We start from the raw sequence: 26757 nt of genomic DNA, 5'->3' as shown, positions 1-26757 counted from the left end.
TAAACAGCCATTGGCAAACTGGGTTCAGCAATGATGTATGTAGGCGTGCCCAGAAGCTGCCATGTTTTTCATGGCTGAGTGAAGGGCAATCGAAAGCAAACCATTGAAGAAGGTGACTCATCACCATTTTCTTGAAAACGATATTCTGGCAATACTCACGTCTTTAGAATATTTTTTTTAAAATTCACTGTGAAGTGAAGCACGAAAGTCTGCAGAAGCCGAAATTGAGGCAGAAATGCCGGAGGAACTCAGCAGGTCTCGCAGCATCCATAGGAGGCAAGATAGATTACTGACGTTTCGGATCTGAGCCCATCTTCAAGGTATGGAAAAATCAGGAGGGGGGTGGAATCAACAGACAAAATGCCTGGAGAAAGAAAAGGTGAGAATTAATAGGGGGGGGGGAGAGAGAGGTTTGGCTCTGTGAATGCAGATTTGATGTAAAGAATCAAGAGGGAAGAGAGAGAAAGAGGTAGAGCTACAAGAAAGGAGACATATGGGGGGGGGGGCGTTGGCAGTAGAAACCAGAGAAATTTATGTTAATGCCATCCGGTTGGAGGGTGCCCAGACAAAATAGGAGGCGTTGTCCTTCAATTTGCGGGTGGTCTCAGTCTGGTGGTCATGAGACCATGGACAGTCAAGTCAGCAAAGGAATGAGGCAGTGAATTGAAATGGGTGGCCAGTGGGAGATCCCCGATATTATGGTGGACAGAGATGAGGAGCTCATACAAGGCCATCTCCCAACCTGCATCCAGTCTCCCCGATGTAAGGAGACCACAATGGAAGCACTGGATGCAGTAGATGACAAAAGAGAAGTTCTCCAATAAGACCTTTGATTTTTCTCCTCTTCTTCTCTAATCCAGCAGTTATATATAATGTTATGGACTGCGGACTGACCTTTTGGACTGTGGACTGTTATGATAAAGGATGGAAATCTTCTGGGAACTCTATGTGACTTGAGGTGCAGCTGGTTTGAGCTGTGCAAACAGAGAGAGAATGGAACATTCAGAACAGCAGTGGAGCAGCAGAGACCAACCAAGAGAGCTGTGTGAAAGGCACATGGCTCAAAAGATAATGAAGGGTTATAAACCACAATTTGAGAACCGAGGAAAGTTATCTGAGGAGGTCTTGAAAAAGGATACATAAGCTTGCGTCAATGCAACAACAGTCATTTCTCTCTCCAGCGTTCAATACAACATCCTTTTGTTATTCAGTTGTGGGAAGTGAATTTGGACATTAAGCTTTAAGATTGAATTTTGTGGAGTGTGTTTTCGGACTGACTTACTTCGCTGACTGACCTGGGTATTTTGGGGGGGATTTTTCTCTTTTTGAATATTGGGCACATACTGTAATGGTCTGGATTTTTTTTTACATGCTGTTTATGAAGATGTGATATTTGTGTATTTGTTATAGTTGCTTATAGTGGGGTTAATTGGGATATCGCCTCAAACTGTGCATCTTGGCACCTCACAGTTTGGCGGGCAGCAACCTCCTTTGAAGAAGACCGCAGAGCCCACCTCACTGACAAAAGGCAAAGGAGGAAAAACCCAACACCCAACCCCAACCCACCAATTTTCCCCTGCAGCCGCTGCAACCGTGTCTGCCTGTCCCGCATCGGACTTGTCAGCCACAAACGAGCCTGCAGCTGACGTGGACTTTTACCCCCTCCATAAATCTTCGTCCGTGAAGCCAAGCCAAAGAAGAAGAAGAATTGGGTTAAGACGTTATATTGTTAATAGTCAATTCAGATCAGTTGGCTTAATTTACTAAACAGGGTGAAACCTTGGGACAGATATCCAGTCTTCAGTTCACTCAGGCACTGATCCCTGAGCACTGACACAACTCTATTATAAACCTGCATGTAATGGCAGCTGGAAGGGGGTGGGGTGGGGGGGTGGGGGCAGGGCAGTGGCAAGGACAGAAATGATTATTACACTGCAGAGAGTCAAGGGGTATGGATGATAGGCAGGAAGAAGGAGTTAAGGTCAAGATCAAATTGGCCATCAGTGATGTTAATAAATAACAGAGCAGGCGGGCTCTTTGGTGGATAATGTTAACCAATTCTAGACTTGGCATTAGGCAGCCACGTCCCATGGTGGATTTTAGTAACCTGAGTCATGGCAGGGTGAAGTATGAGACACTGGCTTGAGCAGAGCCAAAGGTATGAGGATGCAGTGGAATATGCAATATCCAAAAAATCCAGATGCCAGAAATCTGGGCCACCAAGATTCAGACTTTTCAAAAACTCTCAAACTTTTAAAATTTATCGGACTTCTGTGTGCATTCGCACCACATATGCACAGGAGCAACCATATATATTTACAAACCCATAATAATGGATCCTAAAGTAGAGCATTGGTGTCAGTGCTGCTCAGTTGCTCAGCAAAGGGAGGTGTAAGGCATTCCTTCCGTCCGATAGCCTACAGATCACCCTTGGGCAAGGTGGATTGCCTGTTTAGCCTCCCAATCGGTGTCACATGATGCCATGGATTGCAGATGGTGAATGGTTTGGACACTGCAACTGAAGAAGTGAACGGGGAACCGCTTCAGTATTTTTTCCCCCTTGTATAATCATGAACTCAACATCAACCACGGTCTCAGCTCAAAGAAGGAGCCTTCACAGAAGGAGAACGGGAGGCAACAACTAAAACTCAGAGTCAGAGATCACGACGGATGGAGAGACCTGATCGCCCACGCAGAATGGCAAGGCCCCCGAATGACCGGGGAAAGTAGATAAACTGCAGTTTGAAGAGAACGGAGAACACATTGAAAGTGGGTGACAAACTTGAAATAATTTAGAATGTGGTGTGAGCAATACTGTTCTAATGGAAACATATGATATCTGAAAGGCTAGAATTTATGATATAAACAAAGTCTACTGCAGAAAAGTCTGTGGAAACGGGTTATTAACAGAACCATAGCTTCAGTCTTCAAGATGTCATGCACGCACATATGGTGCAGAATAATCTTATCCCAAAGAAATTACAAAGTCGTAAGCAAGGTAATATACAAAAGTATTTAAAATAAAACACAAGAAGTGTCAAGCAGTGTGTTAGAAGCTATAAGTGTTCCATCCACAAGCAGTGAGGCTGAATTTCTCCTTAAATTTGAATTTTAAATGTACTGCCCCAGAATCCGTAAAATCTGGCAGTCCGGGCTGACCCAATTCCCAAGCAGTCCACATTTTCAGACTTCTAATGTATTGGATATGATTCCTGATTGCTGGATTATTGAAAGGGAAAGTGGAACAGTGTTTGAGGCTCGTCCTGCATTTGGGTAGGATATGTGTCAAACCATTGCACTTCTTGTGACCATGAACCCAGGTTCTGGGAACTAGGATCCTGACACCAACCTGCATGAATATCTGGATACGATCATTCCTGGAGCAGGTACATGCTCCTACTTCCCACCTCCCCTGTGAAGGCCTCTGATGCACATCAAAAAGCCTTTGGATTTTGCAGGCCACCAAGCTTTTCAAAGTCTTCAAAGTTTCCTGGGCCATAATTACAGTCATTTAGAAAATCACTTCCAGTATCTTCTAAGTATATCCCGTTTAAAGAGATGCAGACTAGCTTCAACCAAATCAACAATGAATTATCCCTCACCTCTCTCCACTGATGTATTCAGCCAAACAGTGTAGATGGACTGAGAGATCTTGGGACACTCAAAGTTGATGCATAGGTTGACAGTATTAAGAATGCCTATGGTGTGTTGGCCTTACAGCTATACAAAACCCCACCCAATTTGGAATATTGTGTTCATTTCTGGTCACCAAACTACTGGAAGGATGTGGATGCATTGGAGAGAGTACAGAAGAGATTTACAACAATGCTGTCTGGACTGGAGAACATGCCTTATGAGTGAAACGTGAAAGTTTGCAGACACTGTAAATGCTGGAGGAACTCAGGCGGACTCACAACGTCCATAGGAGGTAACAATATATTACCAATGTTTCAGACCTGAACCCTTCCTCAAGGAATGCTGGTGAGAACTTGGTCTTTTCTCCTGGAGAATGGGGGGTGACTTGATGGAGGTGTATAAGATGAGGAGAGGCATTAATTGTGAGGACAGCCAGAGGCTTTTTTTTCCCCAGAGCTGAAATAGCTAACAGAAGGGGGCATAGTTTTAAGGTGCTTGGAAGTAAGTACAGGGAGGGATGTAAGAGGTATGTTTTTCACACAGAGAGTGGTGGGGGCATGGAATGAGCTGCCAACGATGATGGTGAAGGCAGGTACAATAGGATCTTATAAGAGACTATTAGATGGGTGCATGGAATTGATAAAAATGCAGATCATGCCTTTGAGAAATTCTAGGCAGTTATTGGGGTCGGCACCAGACCGTGGGCCAAAGCATCCGTCCTGTGCTGATAAGTTCCATGTTCTATCATTGTGACCTAGAGACATACGTTATCAATCAGCTCACTGTCATTGTTTCAAAATCCTGAAATTCCCAATATCAAAGGAGCACAAGTTCCAGAAGGCCACTGCTCTGTCGGGGAGATCCACGGATGGGCAATCAATGCAATCCTGCTGCCGCCGCCCATGTCCCTTAAACGTGTTAAAGAACAGATATTAATCGCAATTATTTGTTTTGAAGTCATTGTTAAGGCTGGACAAAATTCAATATTAGAGATCTGATTTACACACAGAACTACACACAAATCAAACATTTGAGCACAGCCTACGTGGATTCAATCAGTAATGCTTCATCACCTTTCACGCATCAAGAATTTCCTTCTTGTAAGGAGAAAAGTCCTATCCATGAAATAGCTTTGACTGGAATATGAAGAGATGCTAAAGTACAAATCCACTGTGATATTTTCAATTACAGTACTTTTTTTTAGGACTCTAACACTTTCAGCCTGACCTGGAATTAAATCCGTTTGTGAGGCACTTTCCCTGATTGAATCAACGACGGCAGCAGCTTAAGAGGATGTTGTGGATCAATTAACTCTCATGTCTCGACACTATTTTACAGTGTTCTTGTTGGATGTGCTTACTGCCTCTGTAAGCTTATTTTGTTAGAATAATGTGATAAAATTTGAATTTTAATCAGCGAGAAACAAAGGGCTGTAATATCTTTTAAGCGGAACTGTTTTCACAAATTAGAGCACATTTGACAATTAATCTTCCTCCTGCAGATAAAGGTCAATAGACAGACAGCCAGTGCGGTATTGTATTGTGGGTAGGTCGGTTGGGTCATTGTCAAAAAGATTATGTTCATGCTGTACTGATAGAACCAGTGTGGCACATGGCTGATTCAAATGGCCCCTGTGCCGGGATCTGCTCACTCAGTGTGCCACCGTTAACTTCACACCACTTCATGTCGTTTTATTCCAGGTGCGCAAGTATCGCACATAAGTATTGCATTTCATGCAATAATGAATTCATGAAGTATTAGAACCATATCTAATTGTTCACAGATATATTTGGCTCCCACAACCTGCTGTAAAAATATGCAGAACCTTGTCAGAAGTAATGCAGCTGACAGCATTGCGCTTTGCCTGTAATTGACCCAGTGTGAGTAGCATTTTCCTAATTTAAAGCAGGATAAGAAAGAGATTAGTTTTTTTTTTTCAGTGATGTCTCTTTTCTTTCACGACAATATCTGACAGACTTTATCAGGTCTTTTGACATTTTTGATTGGCAGTCCTGAACATGAAGAAAGTAGGGGGAAATGGTGGGGGGGGAGAGAGAGAGAGAGAGAGACAGACTGGGAGCAGATTGGAGGCATTGTGGACAGCGAGGAAAGCTTTCGAAGCTTACAAAAGGATCTGGACCAGCTCGGAAAAAATGGGCTGAAAAATGGCAGGTGGAATTTAATGCAGACAGGTATGAGGTGCTTCATTTTGGAAGGACAAATGAAGGAGGGACATCTATAGTAAATGGGAGGGCACAGAGAAGTGAGATAGAACAGGCTGATAGGGTTGTGAAGAGAGCTTTTGGCATATTGGCCATAAATTAGAGTAGAGGAGTTGGTATATTATGCTAAAGTTGTGTAAGACATTGGTGAGGCTAAATTTGGAATATTGTGTGCAGATTTGGTCACCTAACTACAGGAAAGGTATGAATAAGATTGAAAGATTGCAGCGAGATGTTGCCAGGACTTCAGGAGTTGAGTTACAGGGAAAGATTAAACAGGTTAGGATTTTTTTTCCCTAGAGCATTGAAGAATGAAGGGAGATTTGATAGAGTTAAATAAAATTATGAGTAAATACGAGTAGCTTTTTTTTAATTAACACTGAGGGTTGGGGAAATACAAACCAGAGGTCATGGGTTAAGGGTGAAAGGGGAAACTTCTTCACACAGAGTGGTGGGAGAATAGAGTGAGCTATCAGCTAAAGTGGTGAATGTGGGCTTGATTTAAACATATAACAAAAATTTGAACAGATACATGGATGGGATAGGTATGCAGGACTACGGACTGGGTGCAGGTCAGTGGGACTAGGGCAGAATAATAGTTTGGAGCAGACTAGAAGGACTGTTTTCTGTGCTGTAATTTTCTATGGTTCTAAGAGAGTGGAAACATTTGCAGGTGATTTTACTGCAGGTGGCTTACATAAAACTTCTCACACTTGCTAAGGTATTCCAGGTCCGTTTCACTGAACAATATTCGAAGTAAGATTTTTTTTTTAAATCTATATCAAGTTCATTATCACCTGACTATACATATGCAACCAGGCAAAGTAGTGTTTCAATAGCATTGCATTCCACCCTTAATGTCTCTCAAAATGGTGCTGTATCACCCATGACAAGCTCCTGCAAACACCATATGATTGGTCAGTCTATCTTTTGGTGATGGGTTTGAAATGCAAACATTGACCAGGACAATAAGGGAACCTCCTTCTCCAAGTCGACCTTTTTAAATATCGTCTAGCAACTAGAGCCCTGATTTAAACTCTCATTTAACAGACCAAATGTTCAACATTGCAGGAGTCCACTTAAGAGATTGGAAAAAATCCAAGACCAAGATTAGCAAATGGAACTGGCACTAGGCGAAGGGAGAAACTCATGGACTCCTGAAGGGATTGATTTCAGATTCTCAAATTAGGTGCAATGACCTGGAGAAATTTGTTTCTCAAATTATTAAAACAACCAATGGCACTAAACGCGTGACATTTTGCTTTCCACCATTTGAAAACACATTGGTTAATGCATTGATGTCATATTTCCAATCATTCCAACTTAATTGACTAAATTAATGTTGATATTCGTCGTTCTGGAATTACAACACAAAACCTACCCCTCTGTCCACTTTCAGAACCATTCTAAAACTTAACTCGTGTCCAAATAATTGGGGGACACCAATACCCCTGAGAAGAAAGCCCTGCAAAAGGTAGTGGACACAGCCCAGGCCATCACAAGTAAAACCCTCCCCACTGTCGAGAACATCTACAGGCAACGCTGCCATCGGAGAGCAGCAGTAATCAACAAGGATCCACACCAGCCAGCTCTGGTTCTGTTCTCGCTACTACCATCAGGAAAGAGGTCTAGGTGCTACCCAGGCTCGCACCACCAGGTTCAGGAACAGCTGCTCCCCCTTCATCATCAGACTCCCCAACAACAAACTCAATCAGGGACTCATTTAAGGGCTCTTACTTTGCACATTATTGTTTTTTATTTCACAGTCAGTTCGTTTACATTTTTTATATAGTTGCATGAGTATGTATCTTCTTGAGTACAGTTTTTTACTCTATCAATGATTGGTAATTCTGCCTTGCCCGCAGGAAAAAGAATCTGAGGGTTGTATGAGATGTCATGTGTGTACTCTGACAATAAATCTGAAATTTAAATAATTCCTTTTGTATTAAGAAAACAGAAAATGCTAGCAATACTCTGACCTGTTTCTCTTTCTACAGAGGTAGCTTTACTAAACAAGGGTTTCCAAAATTTCCTGTTTTTACTTCAGATTTGCAACATCTGCAGGATTTTTTTTCATTTACAGTTGCTGCAATAACTTTGGTTTTACAGTATTAAAAGGCCTTGTGTTGCTCCTTAGGCAGAAAGTAATGTGAGGCTGGGATGATGCTGTAAGCAAAAATAAAGCAGATGAAACTGGAGGATACAGATTTCGAGTAAGAGATTCTACCAACAAGGAAGAGGGCAAGAAAAATCATTGAGGACCCTTCCATCCTGCACACATCCATCGACAAAGAGACTCAGGAGTATCAGAGCTGAGAAACGGCTTCTTCCCAAGTGCAATGAGAATGCTAAACGACTAAAAGAACTGCGCGCACTAACCATCCGAGACTCTCATAGTCACTAAACAAAATCTATTTATGAATACTTGTCCTGCACACGCATTGTTCGTCAGTATGTGTGTGCTGTGTCTGGCTGTGTGTCTGCGTGTTTTGCACTGAGGACCAGAGAACACTGCTTCGTCAGGTGATAATAAACTTGACCTGACTTGATTTAGTGAGGATTTGAATGGGACTATTTTCATCCAGGCAGCAGTGAGTATCTGGAATTAACTGCCTGAAAGAATGATGAAAACAGAGTCTATGGTGGCATTTAAAAACTATCTGATCAAGTACCAGAATCACCCAGGCATAGAGGGCTCCAGGCCAAGGGCTGGAAGATGGGATTAATATGAAAGGGTACCCACTGGTCAGCATATATGTAGTGGGGTACATAGCTCTGTCCAAATGCAAGACTTTATGACACTACAACACTAAATTGACGGGACTGGACTTTGGTACTGTATTCTTGGTATGGAGAAATTTAAGGTGGATTCCTGCAGGGGATGCCCGGGGCCACTGAAAGGGATAATCCTGATCTTTGAAGCAACAAGAGCAAGCAAGTCTGAACATCAGGATTACTTGCTGGACTGCAGAGTTTCCTGTATCTTTTCTGACAGAAGAAATGACACTTTCCTATTAAATTATAGAGAAAGAGGAAATACATGGATGACTGGTCTTGCCTAGTGCACAAGAACTTAATCTGTCTGAACCATTTTCAGTCCATCAATCTGTGAGAAATCCCCTGAAGGAAACCTTAATTGTATTTGTTAAAGCAGAAAGCACCATCTACTGGGCAACATCATAATTGCAAGTGATTCCAAATGTTCAACAAGTCAAGTTCATTGTCAATCTTTCTTTGGCTTGGCTTCGCGGACGAAGATTTATGGAGGGGGTAAAAAGTCCACGTCAGCTGCAGGCTCGTTTGTGGCTGACAAGTCCGATGCGGGACAGGCAGACACGATTGCAGCGGTTGCAGGGGAAAATTGGTTGGTTGGGGTTGGGTGTTGGGTTTTTCCTCCTTTGCCTTTTGTCAGTGAGGTAGGCTCTGCGGTCTTCTTCAAAGGAGGTTGCTGCCCGCCAAACTGTGAGGCGCCAAGATGCACGGTTTGAGGCGATATCAGCCCACTGGCGGTGGTCAATGAGGCAGGCACCAAGAGATTTCTTTAGGCAGTCCTTGTACCTTTTCTTTGGTGCACCTCTGTCACGGTGGCCAGTGGAGAGCTCGCCATATAACACGATCTTGGGAAGGCGATGGTCCTCCATTCTGGAGACGTGACCCATCCAGCGCAGCTGGATCTTCAGCAGCGTGGACTCGATGCTGTCAACCTCTGCCATCTCGAGTACTTCGACGTTAGGGATGTAAGCGCTCCAATGGATGTTGAGGATGGAGCGGAGACAACGCTGGTGGAAGCGTTCTAGGAGCCGTAGGTGGTGCCGGTAGAGGACCCATGATTCGGAGCCGAACAGGAGTGTGGGTATGACAACGGCTCTGTATACGCTTATCTTTGTGAGGTTTTTCAGTTGGTTGTTTTTCCAGACTCTTTTGTGTAGTCTTCCAAAGGCGCTATTTGCCTTGGCGAGTCTGTTGTCTATCTCATTGTCGATCCTTGCATCTGATGAAATGGTGCAGCCGAGATAGGTAAACTGGTTGACCGTTTTGAGTTTTGTGTGCCCGATGGAGATGTGGGGGGGCTGGTAATCATGGTGGGGAGCTGGCTGATGGAGGACCTCAGTTTTCTTTAGGCTGACTTCCAGGCCAAACATTTTGGCAGTTTCCGCAAAGCAGGACGTCAAGCGCTGAAGAGCTGGCTCTGAATGGGCAACTAAAGTGGCATCGTCTGCAAAGAGTAGTTCACGGACAAGTTTCTCTTGTGTCTTGGTGTGAGCTTGCAGGCGCCTCAGATTGAAGAGACTGCCATCCGTGCGGTACCGGATGTAAACAGCGTCTTCATTGTTGGGGTCTTTCATGGCTTGGTTCAGCATCATGCTGAAGAAGATTGTCAATACAACCCAGTGAAATAACATTCTCCAGACCTTGGCGCAAAATACACAGACGCACAACCACATACAGACAAAAAAAATACATATGCAGGACAAGTATTTCCTGTACAAATAAATAAATATTGCTTGCTGACTATGAGAATCTTGGATGTTAATGTGAGCAGTTCCTTTGGTCGTTCAGCATTCTCACTGCCCGTGGGAAGAAGCTGGTGGTGTTGGTTCTGATCCTCCTGTGTCTCTTTCCGAAGGAGAGTAATTGAAAGATGCTGTGAGCAGGGTGATAGAGGTCCTCAATGATTTTGCCCGCCTTCTTCAGTCAACATTCCCAGTAGATCACATCAATGGGGTTGGGGGGAGGGGGGTGTTGGGAGACTCCAATGCTTCTCTCTGCCACTCTTATGGTCCTGTGGATTGACCTCCGCTCCATTTCTCTGCGTCAAATTGACCTTCAATCCATTTTTCTGCAGCAAGTGCTAGTAAAGAGCTTTAACAGATTTATTGTCAGAGTAAATACATGACGTCACAGCATTTCTGTGTGTGTTTTACTCCGATCATTGCACATGCAGGCTTGTGTGCTTCACTCCTTGTTAAAGACTGATCGTCACTTTCATTCTTATTTAAAACAAATCTTTAAAATGAAGGAGAAGATGGATTACCACTTATCACTAAAGATAGATATGTACTTTGGTTGTTCCAGCGACCTAATCAAATCACATTAATACTGACCAGCAAACCCGACCGTCCGCTTCTAAACTTGAAAGTAAAACTTTTAATTTGGAAATCAACCTGCCTAATTGAGCTCTGACATCAAAAGAGAAAATGCTGGCGATACTCAGCAGGTCAGGAAACACTTGTGGAAAGAGGTAACAACTCATAACATGTCCTTTCAGTAGAACTTGTTCTGTTCTCTGCTTTTATTTCAGAATTCCAACAGTCACAGTTTTTTATTCACTTTCATTGCTTTTTTTCAAAAAAAATAAATGTACTGTGAAGAGTCCTTTCTCAAAAGCACAAAATCATTCCAGTTCATTCTTCGGAAGCTGACTATCATCCAATGGAATATTTTTGTAAAGTTTTTGCTTAGAACAGAAATGGATTGCAAGATGCATCCAAAATATCCCTGAGGTATTTTAACAAAATATAATTTCATCAGATATATAGTAAAAGGCTAATGATCTAAAAGCAGATTTTTAATGTGAAGCTACACACCTTCTATTTTTTCTAATTAAAATGTATCAGTTGGCATTTTGGATTAGCTGTTCAACCTTCTGGAAGTCATAATTGGAACATTTTGCCCGTAAGGTCACCACAAATCCAATTAGAAAAAAAAATCAAGGGTGAGTAACCGATTATTCCAATTATCTAATGTTAGTGTAGTTACTGCTTCTTGTAGAAACAACTGCACAAGGTTTTTGTCTATTCCTTTAATCGGTGCGACCAGAAGCTGCTCTAATTCAATGCAGTGGGTTGTGAATAGACAGTATAACATTGAGCTGTAATACTAAAAATGTCAAGCGCATGCACGATATGCAGGTGACACCATAAAAATTACTCTCTTTATCTGGAGGAAATTGAAACCTTCATCGTGCTTTATTATAATCACTTACATTACCTTTTTTTTTCGCGAGAGATCGTGGAGACGTGGAATCATAGATTCAGGCAACTCTGGCCCAGTTGTCCATCTGACCTTTTTGCCCATCTACAATTCTCCCATTTACCCTCATTATGACCATTCTGTTCTACACCTTTCTTATTTAATGAAACGTGTATCTTATTCCATCACCTCTTCCAGCACATTCCAGATATCAGCAACCTTTTGTGGGGGAGAGAAAAAGTTAGCCCTCAGATATCTTTTTAAATTCCTTCTTCTCACCTGAACCTGATATGTCCTCATTCTTGGTATCCCTACTGAGAGAAAAAAAATGTTGGCCATCTTCTCATATTTTATATCCTTCTTTCAAGTCACCCCTCAGTCTTCTTCACAGCTTATCAGATCCCTCCCCATAACTAAACCCCTCCAATCCACCTAATGTCCTGAAGAATCTCTGCACTATTTCCAGTGCAATTATGTCCTTCCAATAGCGTGCTGACTAGAATTTTTTTTTAATTTAAATTTTACATTTAGACATACAGCACGGTAACAGGGCCACTTCAACCCATAAGTCCATGCCCCACAATTAACCTGCAACCACTGGATTGTTTCAAATGGTGGGAGGAAACCGGAGCCCCCGGGGAAAATCCACGCAGACACGTGCAGAACATACAAACTCCTTACGGACAGCATGGGATTCAAACTCTGGGCCCGATCACTGGAGATGTAAAGGCATTGCACTAACACTAATGTGTTAACTCGTGAATAAGAAAAGAAAGTCAACTTTATGGTGTGATGAAAGAAACGAGTAGTGTAAACTTTATTTGTTTGTAATCTGTGGTGAATCAGTGCCGTTAAATGCCTTCTTCACAACCCAATTGACCTGAATTGCCATTTTGAGAAAACTGTGTTCTTGAGGACCCCCCCCCCAAGTCTCTCTGCACACAGTATTCTAAATGCAGCCTAATGAGTGTTTTGTAAAGTTAAAACAACATTCCAACTCTTATATTCTATGTCCTGACCAGTGAAGGCAATATGGCTGTGGTTCTCACCCTTTTTCTTTCCACTCACATACCACCTTAACTAATCCCTTACTAACTGCAGAGCATCTATGGCATAGGATGTCACAGGTGATGTGATTAGGAAGAGATTAGTTAAGGAGTGTGAGTGAGAAAAAAGGTTGAGAACCACTGCGGTGTTCCACATGCATGTCATGGTTGCGTACTTAGCTTCGTCAGGAGAGGTGCCGTCTGCCACTGATGATGTGAGCAATGCGACGCGCGGGTGTGTTAAGCATCAGTATATGGGTGACGAATCTCAGATACAGGAGGAGGAGAGTGAGAGCGTCAGGGTCACCCGTGTGTCAGTGAGCTCATGCAAAGGTCAGAGGAGTTTAGCGGGGAGGAGTTTAGCGGGGTGGTGTTTGGGAAGTTGAAGAATGCAATGTTGTGTCTAGTGAATAATTTAAAAAAAGGAGAATGGGGAGGGGTTCATTTTGAATGTCAAAAGGTTGTTTCCCATGATGGGAGAGTCTAAGACAAAAGGCATAACTTCAGGATTGAAGGGCGTCCACTTAGAGCAGAGAGGCATAGGAATTTCTTCAGCCAGAAGGGGGCAAATCTGTGGAATTTGTTGCCGCAGGTGGTTGGGAGGCCAAGTCACTGGGCGTATTTAAGCAGAGGTTGATAGATCCTTGTTTAACCAGGGCATCAAAGGTTATAGGGAGAGGGCTGGGCTGAGTGGGAAAATGGATCAGCCCATAATTGAATGGCAGGGCAGAGCGGATGGGCTATTTCTGCTCCTTTGTCTTATGGTCTTTTTCATCCATCCAAGGTTAATATCTTTCTAATTCTTGCCTTTCGTAATTTGGTCTTGATGAATGGTGAGATAATTGGAAACAATTGCCAATGGAACCAGTTGGAAGTGAAGGAAATGAACTTCTGTGTCGTCTTTGTGGCAGTGGATGTGGCAATTGTATAAGGTCAAATTTATGGACAGGCCATTGCTTTTCTATTACTCTCTCAGGCAAAAAAATAATAATTTTCCTGACTTCTAGCTCATCTCATGGGTCTTTGCTTGTTAACGAAGACATATTCAAAGTCCAGACATCTCAATAATACATGGTTTGGTTCTCCCCAGATGGCCAAGATCATAATCACATCAGCCAATGTGTTGAATGATTAGAGTACATTTGTGTCTCATCCCCTCAAATCCCTTTAATCAACTCACAAAATTAATCATCCTTTAAGTACATTATTATTCAAGTGCTGTGAGTTTATAATGTGGATGCATTGTTGCAATTGTATTTTCTCCAGTTAAAAGCAGAAAATACAGAGTTAATGATTTTTATTTGAATCATCGGTTAAATAAATTGTAATCATAAATTAGGTTTTTGTGATATATACATATGAACTTCCATTTTCATAACTGTATGAGAATTTGTTTTGATATTCCTATATACACATATCTTCAGATTTCAAATTTATTGTCAGAGTACATACATGACATTACAAACAAGCCGCAGGAGAGGCATAATTACCACTCACTGGTAGTGCAAAAAAAAACTGTACATAGCGTATACAAATAAACAAGTAAAGAACTGTAAACAGATAACAAATGTAAACAAACTGACTGTGTGATACTCAGAGAATAAAAAAGAAAATCAATAAAGTGCACAAGTAAGAGTCCTTAAATGAGTCTGTGATTGAGTTTATTGTTGTCATTGAGAAGGGGTAGCAGCGGTTCCTGAGCAAGTCTTGTGGCACCTGTACCTCTTTCCTGATGGCAGCAGTGAGAACAGACCCTGTGCTGGGTGGTGTGGGTCTTTGATGATTGCTGCTGCTCCTCTCCAACGGCAGCGTTCCCTGCAGATATACTCAATAGTGTGGAGGGTTTTGCCTGTGATGTCCTGGGGTGTGTCCACTTCCTTTTGAAGGGCTTTACACTCAAGGGTATTGGTGCCCCCAAACCAGACCCTGATGCTGCCGGTCAGCACACTTCCCACCACACCTCTGTAAAAATTCGCCAGGGTTTCTGGTGTTGCACTAAACCTCCACAAATTCCTGAGGAAGTAGAGGCACTGACGTGCTTTCTTCATGATCCCATTGGTGTGTTGGGTCCAGGAAAGATCCTCTGAGATAGTGACTCCCAAGAACTTAAATTTGTTCACCTTCTCCACCTCTAATCCCCCAATGATCACTGGATTGTACACCTCTGGTTTTCCTTTCCTGAAGTCAACAATCAACTCCTTAGTTTTGCTGACATTGAGTGTAAGGTTGTTGTTGGTGGACCATTTAGCCAAATTTTCAATCTCCATCCTGTAGGCTGACTCATCCCCTTTATACAACCCACTACTGTGGCATTGTCAGCAAATTTGTAGATGGTGTTATTATTGTACCGAGCTACACAGTCGTAGGTGTAAAATGAGGAGAGCAGGAGGCTCTCCTGTGGAGCTCCGGAACTCATGAAGATTGTGAAGAAGTTCTTACCTATCTTCATTGATTGTGGTCTGGAGGTGAGGAAATCAATGATCCAATTACACAGTGGGGTGTTAACTTGCAGGTCCCAGAGTTTGCTGATCAATTTTGAGGGGATGATTAACTGTCATCAATAAAGAGCACCCTGATGTATGCATCTTTGCTGTCCAGGTGTTCCAGGACTTTGTGTAGAGCCAGTAAGATGAGATCTGCCATAGACCTGTTGCTACAATAGGCTAAATGGAACGTATCCATGTCACTGCTCAGACAGGAGCTGATACGCTTCATCACCAGCCTTTCAAAACACTTCATTACTGTTGATACAAGTGCTACTGGTCAATAGTCATTGAGGCGGGTCACCACATTCTTCTTGGGCACCGTTATGATTCACACCAGTTTGAAACAGGTGGGTACCATGCCCTGCTGGAGTGAGATTTTGAAGATATCCGTGAATACATTGGTAAGTTGGTCAGCACAGATTTTTAATACAGGTTTTTCCTGCTCCAAGAAAGTAGAGCATTCCTATAAAACTTTTCATAAGCCAAAATGGCATAAAGCAAAGAAGCGATTACCATTAATTTATATGGAAAAAATTTTTGAGCTTCCACAGACTGAAAAAAAACCTACTAAATAACAGATAAAGCCTAAAATATCACTAACATATGGTAAATACGCAGCCTATATAAAGTAGAAATGATACATGTTCAGTGTGGATTCACTGACCAGAATTGGGCGGCGCCACTCTCGCTGCTCGGGGTGCACGCTGCCTCTACAATGGCTCACTACAAAATGAACGCTGACCGCTATTTTCGCTCTTCACTTTTTTTCGTAAAAGCAAAAATCCTCTTCAGATTTATTTCGGGAGCAAGTACAGGTACTAATGCAGGTCTTTCGTAGAAACGAAGTGACATAAAACGAACTTTCGAAAAGCGGGGGATGCCTTTACTCAGCCAGCCACGTCATCCAGGCCAGATTCTTTCCTCAGATTCACTCTCCTGAAGGCAGCACGCACGTCATCCTCAGATACATCAGGGGACGCGGGGGTGGGGGGGATGATTCTTTACTGTTACTGTCGTCAAATCGGGCGTAGAAGGCGTTGCGTTCCTCTAGGAGTGAGACTTTGGCATCTACTACTTCACCGGATTGGGTGCTACAGCAGTTGGGCGTCCCTTGTTGTTTCCATTTTCTCCTCCGGAATCTCCACCTCAAGATTTATTGTGGGAAAAAAAAAATCAGTTAATTAACAAAGCTGATAATTGCAACTCTTGTAATTAATTTAATAGACAACTAAAAGTCAGGTATGCTTTGCAGTTTGCCAGTGCAGATTTTTTGGATTGAAACTCGGATTCAGGTAAAGAAAGAGGGGCCATGTTCGTAATTTTTAGATGAATAAATTAATCTGTTCCATTCATTAACAGCAAATGTCTAATTACCCTTTACAAAACGGGAAAGAAAAGATTTGGGCTGTTTGCAAACAATTACCCTTTCAGCACGGGGCCGGACAATTCTGCCTTCTAATTATATTCCACACCAGCTTCCAATCTACTTCAGCTAAACTTCACCAGCACAAGCTTTTATATCGTTCCCTCCAACGTACATACCTAGCTTTCACTTAAGATACTGTAGATTGGGGTCCAACCATTCCGAGTCCTAAAATGGGCCCTCGGCAACTGGATGGCATTAACATCAACTTCTCTGGTTTCTGCCAGCCCGCTCTCCGTTCTCCCTTCCTTCCCTTTCCCTTTGTCTTCTTTTTATCCCTCCAGCTCTCCATCCTCCTTCCCTCTCCATTCACAGAGCCTTCCCCCTGCTTGCTGGTGTGCCCTCCCTCCCTGATCCACCTCTCCCCTCCTACCTTTGGGACTGTTCTCCTCACCCTCCCCCACCCCACCCCAGCATTTTGTTCGGCCGCCTCCCCATATTTTGTTCCATACCTTGATGAAGGGCTCAAGCCCGAGACATTGGTTATGTATCTTTATCTTTGCAACTTAAAGTACACTGTTTTAACCTGCTGAGTTTCTCCAGCATTGGGTTTGTGCTTCAATCATGGTGTCTGCAGACTCTTGTGTTTTATTCTTTTAACAATATCTCATTTTTATGACCCTTAACTTAAGTGTAGCACTCCTCTGGAACTATAGTTTCCTTGCATGTCCTTTCAGAATTTCTAAGATCTCTATCATGTCACTCCTCTTTTCAGGAGGAAAGAACCCTCAACTTTCTAATAATGCCTTAAAGTTATAACATTCTATGGAAAGCTCTATGGAAATCCAGATATTAGCTTTCATCAGGGTTATTCAGAAGATGAAGCGTTAATTTAAACCAAAGCCATTTAAGAGTGTGTAGAGCTATAAAGTCAGAAAATGGGAGAAGCATTGTGGTCGCATTGTGCATTGAAATATCCTTGTGTAGGTTTCTCACTTGCATCTAGTATCTCTATGTCCTTTTGTTTTTACCTTCCTCTGAGAGATGAAACCATCCCCAGTGGATTAAATTGATTAAGTACAGGTGCACCATGCACAGCTATAGCCTACGCCAGAGTTGGACACTGTCTAATTTCCTATGGAATTAGCTTTCAATATTTCATTACTTGCCACCAGTTCTACTTACAATATGACTTCTCTGAGGTACGCTTCAATGTTCTTGACATTACGATCGCTGCTCTGTGGTCAAATAGGTGGTAAAATAATGTTAAATATCATTTTAGCTAACGATTTACATTTCCTGGACAGAAAGATAAAAATACTCGAATAACCTGTCAGTAGTAGTTGAGCAACCTATAAGACATCAATTGTGTTATGATCCATTCTTTGATCTCCATCAACAAACTCACCACAGATCCAATTTCAATGCAGACCATCGTCAAATAAGGCAGTGCTGCTTTGCTCAATCTTTCCTGCTGCAATGTTATATTTTTCCTGCAACAAACCTGAAGGATGAATGGGAACAGATTCAAACTACATCACTTCCATTCAGAAACCAGTCACGAGGTCATGAATTGAGAAACTGGATGAAAAGATACTGTTTTTCTTTCTTTTTAAGATATTTTTGATTGATTTGGAAGAGAAAAATATTGCATATTAACCACACAACTTTATACAATACAATATGGAATATGAATCATAGATTAGCGTATACATTGTCTTCTATACAAAGCTCGGATGCGATGGAAATCCCCTGAGGAAAACTCCATCTCATATTACAATTCTTTCTTTGGCTTTGCTTCGCGGAAGAAGATTTATGGAGGGGGCAAAAGTCCACGTCAGCTGCAGGCTCGTTTGTGGCTGACAAGTCCGTTGCGGGACAGGCAGACATGGTTGCAGCGGCTGCAGGGGAAAATTGGTGGGTTGGGGTTGGGTGTTGGGTTTTTCCTCCTTTGCCTTTTGTCAGTGAGGTGGGCTCTGCGGTCTTCTTCAAAGGAGGTTGCTGCCCGCCAAACTGTGAGGCGCCAAGATGCACGGTTTGAGGCGATATCAGCCCACTGGCGGTGGTCAATGTGGCAGGCACCAAGAGATTTCTTTAGGCAGTCCTTGTACCTTTTCTTTGGTGCACCTCTGTCACGGTGGCCAGTGGAGAGCTCGCCATATAACACGATCTTGGGAAGGCGATGGTCCTCCATTCTGGAATACAATGTACGTGCGGTAATTTATCGTATTAGAGTGATCTCTTCTACTGATAAAGAGAAAAAGAAGAAAAAAAGGAAAAGACGGAAAGCATCATTTGCTACTTACGTAGAAAGGATGAAAATGGCCTTTCTGAATTGAGGCAGAAGATTTTATTCTGAATATGCCAGCACTGAATATTGAAGTGAGAAAGCAGAAGAAACCAATTTTACTGATAGAAATTGGTTCTGAAACGCAGCTCACATTTACTAGCCTGGTAGCTCTATGGAAAGCCAGATATTAGTTTTCATCGGGGGTTATACAGAAGATGAAGCAGTAATTTAACCTAAAGCCATTTGAGAAGATTCAGGGCTATAAATTCAGTCCAAGCCATCAAAAAAACGGGAGATGCAATGAGGTCACATTGTGCAATGAAAGATCTATCAAAGTACAGCAATTTTGGAGATTTTTTTTTTAGTCTTTGTGATGTGAGATTTATTAGTTTGTGGTTTAAATAATGAAAGGATCCAGTCTAAGCTGCAAGGTAGAAAGAGCATCTCATCATATGTACACTTTTCTGTAGAGGTGTCAATCCACAAAAACCGGCTGTAAATTCCTTTTGCTTCCAATCATTACCGCACATGGTCTCGATGCCATAAAAGGTAAAATCTGCAATGTTTGCACTGGTTTCAATGTATATACCTGAGCCTTCTCAGGGTTGTGTTTTTCATGAACGTTTAGGTATGACGCAGTGGCATTGATCTGAATTGTTCTGTGTTTGGATTTGCACATCGACATTGCCTTTTCCACTGGCTTGCAACGCACTTGATCATTCCAGAAAGGAACATTTCCATGGCAAGTGGCTACTATTCCATCAATAAGAGGATTTCACAGCACTTCCACCATTGCAATGCCCACACTTTCTCCACTGCCTTTGAGTAGAGGCCACCATCACATTGTGCCAGCCAGTGGATTAAAATCTTTCCTCACTGCCATTTCAATTCCGTTAACAAACTTGCCAGCCAACTCAAATGTGAAGCTCTACTTTTGTCAAATTCTGAAAGTAACAGATACAATAGTCAGCAACTTGGAGACCGATTCAGCACAGTCAATCATGCCAGGTCTCAGCAGAATGTTCCATCAGACCTTGTGGCCCTACAGATTTCAAATTAATTGTCAAAGAGTACATACATGACATCACCTACAACCCTGATATTCTTTTCCTACAGATGAGACAATTGCAACTTACTGGCAGTGTAAAGAAAATGGCATATTTGGCATCATACACATGTAAACTAATAAAGAAATGTAAACAAACTGACTGTGCAATAAGGAGATAGAAAAAAAAAATCAGTGAAGTGCAAAAGTAAGAGTCCTTAAACAAGTTCCCGATTGAGTTTGTTGTTGAGAAGTCTGAAGGTGAAAGAGAGGCTGCTGTTCCTGAACCTGGCAGTGCGAGTCTTGTGGCACCTCCATCTCTTTCCTGATGATAGCAGCGAGAACAGAGCGTGTGCTGCGTGGTGTGGATCCTTGATGATTGCTGCTGCTCTCCAATGGCAGTGTTCCCTGTAGATATTCCCGATGGTGGGGAGAAAAGTGTCTACTATCTTTCGCTGGCCTTTATGCTCAGAGGAATTGGTATCCCCATGCCAGACCTTGATTCAACCAGTCATCACATTTTCCACCATACATCTATAGAGGGTTTTCAGTATCATACCAAACCTCCACAAACAACTGATCCTCTTTCACTACTGACATTTTCACCATTTGCCTACACTAAAGGTGATTTACAGTAGCCAATTAATCGATTGCTTATCTTTGGGATATGGAAGGAAAATGGAGCATCCGGGAAGAAACACGCAGATGATGCAAACTTTACTAAAACATTGTCCAATGTCAGATTTGAAGCTGGGACCTGGAAGCTGTGTAGCATCAGAATTAATTGCTGTTATGTGCTATGGTGTAAGTCATGCCTTCTGCCAATCTGAAAAGGAAATATGCAGATATATCTGTCAAAGATTATTTTTAATGCCATTATTGCCAAATTGGACCATCACAATACAGAAACTCTGAGAGGAACTGTAAAAGCATCGCAGAGCCAGAGATCTGGGTTCGATCCCATCCTCGGCTGCTATCTGTGTGGAATTTCAGGGTTTCTCCCTGTAACCATGTGGATTTCTTCCGGGAGTTCTGGTTCCTCCCGCATCTCTGTGACGTGCAGGTTAGTGGGTTAATTGGCCACTTTAAATGTATCCCTCTTGGGCAGGTGAATGGTAGAATACGGGGAGTGTTGAGGAGAATATGGCGGGAATAAAAAATGAAATAAATGAGCGATTGATGGTCAGAGATGACCCAAAGAGCCTGTTACGATGCTGTATCTCTCTACGACTCCAATTAATTCATCAAGTCCATTGCCAGCTCCTAAAAGAGTAATTCCATCAGTTCCATTTTCCCACCTTCTGTCTTCCCCGCAGCCGTAACAACCTACTAATTCCCATTTGATCGGATAACTGCACTCAGCAACTGATTTTATTGGGCAAGGATCGGCTTAGAAGCCTAAAACTCTATTAGAGTGATGTATTCTGAATCCATGCGCGTTAAATATGCCTTTATGTTAAATCATTTTTTGCGAACCTCAACCCATTCCTTATTCGTTGAAGAGTAGGTGAATACAAAGTTATCCGAACTATGAAATCAGACGGCAAACAGGCAACTCCGATTTGCATCTGAATTCAAGGCAGGTGAGACTGTCAGAACACATGGCTGCTAAAAATTGACAGGTTTTTGATACAGACAGAACTCAATGTTAATTTGTTGCTCTCATACTTCCCTCAAGATGTGGATGAGTACGATCATTGGTACCTCACCATAATACACAATATCAAATTATCATCAAAAATTGTCCATTTCCACAATAAGCAAGATTCAGCAAGGCACAGACCATTGTCGACACAACCTGAATGACTTTATCACCATGAGCAATGTTGAGGATTATCACCACATTTTTGAGGTCAAACAGGATTCTGTTGACACCGTGGTTAAAAACAAAAATGCTGGAGAAACTCAGCAGGTCAAACAGTGCCTTTATGTAACAAAGGTAAAGATACGTCACCAGCGTTACGGACTTGAGCCCTTCATCAAGGTGTGATTTTTGAAGAGGTTCTTAATCATTTCCACAGCTACAAATTTAAACGATCCAAGCATGTTCCTGCACAGCCAGACATGGCTTAGCTCGTCTGAAGCATGGTGCTAATCATTTCATATATTAAAGAAAAAGTTGACACTGTCCTGAGAAGGCAGAAGAACTCTGAGAATATAATAGAGTTCAAATCTTATTCCAGGAATCATGCAACATTCCTCCAGATTTGGAAGATGGCAATCGTCTTTGTGTCGTGTGTTTTAAACAGAAGCAAATAAAATTTATCTTCTGAATAAACCTTTTGAAGTTTTGGTTGCTGCTCCTCTTGCCTGACTCTTAAAACCTCCTCGTCACCCCATCTTTCACATTGCAAATAAGAGATGTATTTTTCCAGGAAAGTTGTTCCAGTTTGATCATTAGACAATGAAGATTTTGCTTCCTGAACACTTTTGGGTGTATTTTATGGATTTTGGGCTACTGATCACAAAAATCACCTTAAAATGTAGCATTTTTTTTAGATTTAACCAATTGTTGTGATTTGCTGTCATACTTTATGTCTACTTCTAGCAGACAAAACTATAAAGTGCAGCATGTCATTGAAAATTCATTTTCTGCATTCGCACTTGGACTTCTTCCCTACTGATCTTGGTGTGGTCAATGACAAACATGGTGAAAGATTTCACCAGAATTTTGTGACCATGGAAAAGCGATATCAAGGCCAACTATTGTTGGACACTGATATGAGAGGCATCAGATGCCGAGTACAAACGAAAATCAGCAACAAAACGTTTTTCGCTCAGTTGATCTAATGCAGTTCGTCAGCATCAATATGCAATTAAACATGCTAAATTCAAGAAAAGTTCATGTTTCTCCAACTTCCTATTTGATGCAGCAAATCTGAATTATCTTTATGTTCAGCTTGAAGTTGTCTATCATAAACCCCAATGTTTTTCAGGAAGAAAACATTTTGAAAAAATCTGTTGTCCAGCGTAATGAATCATCAAATCAGCAAACTTCCAAACTTCTTGGTGAAGTGGCATGCAACAGGCTACATTCTAATGTAAGTAACATTCCAGCAGATAGGTTGACATGTTGAAGACAGCTACCGTGCTTTTGGTTGGTGCCACTCAATTTAAAGGATAGCATTGGGGAACTTATTGTTGACTCCAAACTGAATAGGAAGACATAAAGAAAGGCAATTCAGACAAAGTGAAAAGATGAGTGTGTCGACCGAATAGCAATCATGGCACACAAAAATGGAGGAAGAACAATTAATATAAGGGGTGTCCATGTTGACAAGGTATTCACAGTGAGAAATGTACCTGAAGATAATAAAGATGTATCGAAGAACGAATTTGTTTTAAAGTGGGTATTGAACGAACGACTGGAAAAGTGACAGAGTTCAGCAGTGCTGTGAGTTAGCATGTCTCATGTTCCTCAGAACAGGTGTGACGATCAGGGGTAGGTGCTGTGGAGTGCACAGGAGATGGCAGGGATCAGAGAGGCAGACTGCAGTTGGAATTAGGCGGCTGATTAAAGACATTTGGCATCTCAGAGGGTGAACAAAGTATTCTCTAATGCAGACAGGTTCATACCTAGAAGAAAATGTACACTAGAATTATGTACAAACAGTGCTAAGCAGTTGTCCTTTGCCACCATTGTGTACGCCCAGTAGCCACAATAACAGTGTATCCTTCATGCACAAGTGACACTGGATTAATAATCTGACCTGGAAAATGCTTTATAAGCACACAGGTTCAGGGCCCCTGCTTCACTACCCTCTAACCCCCTTCTAACCATATCTGACTTGGTCATTTGGTCTTTGCTCTGGTTTAAAAATGATCACCCCTTTGTGATCTTTCACTTCTCCGTTTCCTCCACCTCCCTCCGAGTTCTCTGTACTCCAGATTCTGGTCACTCCTCTGCCACAATGGAGGAGTGAGGCCTGTGCTGGTGGCTTTAATCCCCACTCTCCTAAATTTGCATAACTTTCCAAAAATCCATCCCTGTCTATGCCATCTTTTTGTCTGACTCGACTTCAGGGAAGTACCTGGGAACTTTGCAGTACTCTATGTGAAAGCAATAATCATTTAAACAGGTTTCAATTTTCAAATTGTACTTTTTAATTTGCAACTTGATGTGCCAAATTAAATGCATAAAAACAGAGCCACACCAGCCGAGCATGAAAATTCAACGTTTTTTGTTCACACAAAAGCTACTATTTATATGCCACGTCTAGACTGGAAATTGAAGTTATTTTCTACCGTTCTATTTTTATACTGTTGGTTCCTCAGAAATCCTTCCAAATCATTATCAGACTTTCCTGCCAATCACTTTTATTCTTCAAGGTATTGTAAGGGTGATTTTAAAAAAATACAATTTCAAGCAAAGTCAAATTGCAAACACTGAAGAGAAACCGAAGTGGTATATACAGCAATTCCCCGATTACATGTCCGAGTTCTGTTCTGACCGATTTGTCAGATCATGAAATGGACACAAGTCAATTCACCTTTATTTGCCGTTCATACCATGCTCGCACAGTAAAGACGAGATAGCTTTTCTCCAGGACCACAGAGCAGATTTACAAAAGTATAAGTTTAAATATAAAGGCATATACATTAAAAGTCCATGGTACACTATCCACGTATTTCTTGGGAATTCAGGAACCAGAAAGCTTTGGGGGGGAGAATCTGGACGTAAGGGCCTGAGTGCTACGGTACCTCCTACTGATGGCAGAAGGGAGAACAGTTTTCTTCAGGGGTGTGTGGAGTCCGTCACAATGTTTACTGCAAGTCGGACATATGTTACATACATAACGTGCGCTTACCAAATGGCAACCAAGAGTGAGAACTGAGAGAGATGCTGTGATGTACACAATGCCAGGATATCATCTGATGGTAACTATCATACGTACGCAACCGTTAGCACTGGTGGACGTACGACCAAGCATAATTTTTATATTTACATATATATTTTCTTCTTTTTTTATTTATATAGATTTTTTGGTTGTATGTACGGATGGTTGTAAGTTGCAAAGGTCGTAAGTAGGGGAGAGGCTGTACTATAGTTACCATGGAATCAAAAACAAAAGGGGGAAACAAATGAGATAAGCTTTATTCAGAATCAGAATCAAAATTTAGTCATGAACAAGTCACGAAATTTGTTGTTTTATGGTAGCAAACATTCATGTAAACCATGTTATAAAAATAAATTTTAAATAGTGCATGAAAAGTCAAAATAAGGCAGTGTCTTTGGTTCACTGACTATTCAGTAATCTGATAGCAGTGGTGAAGAAGCTGTCCTTGTGCCTCTGGGTAATCATCTTCAGGCTCCTGTACCTTTTTCCTGATGGTAGCAGAGTGAAGAAAGCATGGCCTGGGTGGTGGAGGTCCTTGAGGATAGAGGCTGCTTTTTTAAGACACCACCTCTTGCAGATGTCCTCGATAGAGTGATGTATGGTGCCTGTGATGTCACAGGTCGAGTTAACAACCCTCTGGAGTATTTTCTTGTCCTGAGCATTGGTGCCTCCATACCAGCCAAGATGCTCTTCACAGCACACCTGTAGAAGTTTTTGAGAGTCTTCAATGACATACCGAATCTCCTCAAACTCCTCACAAGGTATAGCCGCTGGCGAGTCTGCTTCATGATTGCATCGATATGCAGGCTCCAGGACAGATCCTCAAAGATGTTGACACCCAGAAATTTGAAGTTCTTAACCCTTTCCACTATTGTCACGTTCTCCAACTTCCTCCTAAAGTCCACAATCATCTCCTTGGCTTTAGTTGAGTGCAAGGTTGTTGGTGTGACACCACTCGCCTAGCTGATCTATCTAACTCCTGTACGCTTCCTCATTGGCATCTGTCATTCTGCTGACAACTGTGGTGTCATCTGGAAGCACTGGAATTGTGCCTGGGTGTACAGTGAGTGGAGCAGTGGGCTAAGCACGCATCTTTGAGGTGCCCCTGTGCTGTGAGGAGACATTGTTTCCGATTCATATTGACTGTGGTCTGACAGAATAATAGTGTTGAAGGCTGTCAATGAACACTGATGAGAAATCCAAGCGAATAATCTCTACTTTCTTTTTCAGAAAACTTTGTATAACTTCTGAATTTTCTATTTGTATTTGAAAAGTATATGGGGTCTTGGTGTTGTGTGAACAGGAGAATTGTTTACAATTTTAGTTTCTTTACCTACAAAAAAAGATTTAATTGCGATAGTGAATTTTCATATAATTGGTTCCTGAGATGGCAGGGGAAACTGAGTAGACCAGAATTCTATTCTTTATCGTTTACAAGAATGATAAGTGACAAAGTTTTCAGGGGCTCAGCAGGTTAGATGCAAGTAGGAAGTTTCACTTGGCTCAGGAATTGAAAACTAATGGTCACAGACACTAACTAAAGAGCAGACCATTTTGAAGTGAACTGAGGAGAAATGTCTTCATTCAAAAAGTTGCAAATGTTTGGAATTCTCTTCTGCTGAGACCTCAGGAGGCTCAGTTATTCAAGATGTTATAGAGATCAAAGGATATGGGGATGGAAATGGTGGAGTAAGCTCAAAGTCCATGGCTGCTTTTATTTCTACTTTCAAACCTGAATGCCCTACAACAAGAGGGCACTGTGGAGAAAGAACACAGTCTAGAGCCCTCCAATTACCAGGCACTGAGAGGCTGAGACCGAGAGGGAGCCCCTCAAACCATGGTGGGGGGTGGGGGAGAA

At 42.0% G+C, this 26757-nt stretch overlaps 1 long non-coding RNA gene across 2 annotated transcripts in view; it reads left to right on the top strand.

Moving 5' to 3' along the window:
- Window positions 1–26757, top strand: part of LOC138748626 (uncharacterized) — a 78706-nt gene that overhangs the window by 26223 nt on the left and 25726 nt on the right. The gene's annotated exons all lie outside the window — the stretch shown is intronic.

Source organism: Narcine bancroftii, chromosome 13 (genome assembly GCF_036971445.1).
Source record: "Narcine bancroftii isolate sNarBan1 chromosome 13, sNarBan1.hap1, whole genome shotgun sequence".
In the NCBI taxonomy this organism is placed as follows: Eukaryota; Metazoa; Chordata; class Chondrichthyes; order Torpediniformes; family Narcinidae; genus Narcine; species Narcine bancroftii.
The sequence above is the reverse complement of the archived record's forward strand: the minus strand, read 5'-3'. Positions and strand labels throughout refer to the sequence as shown.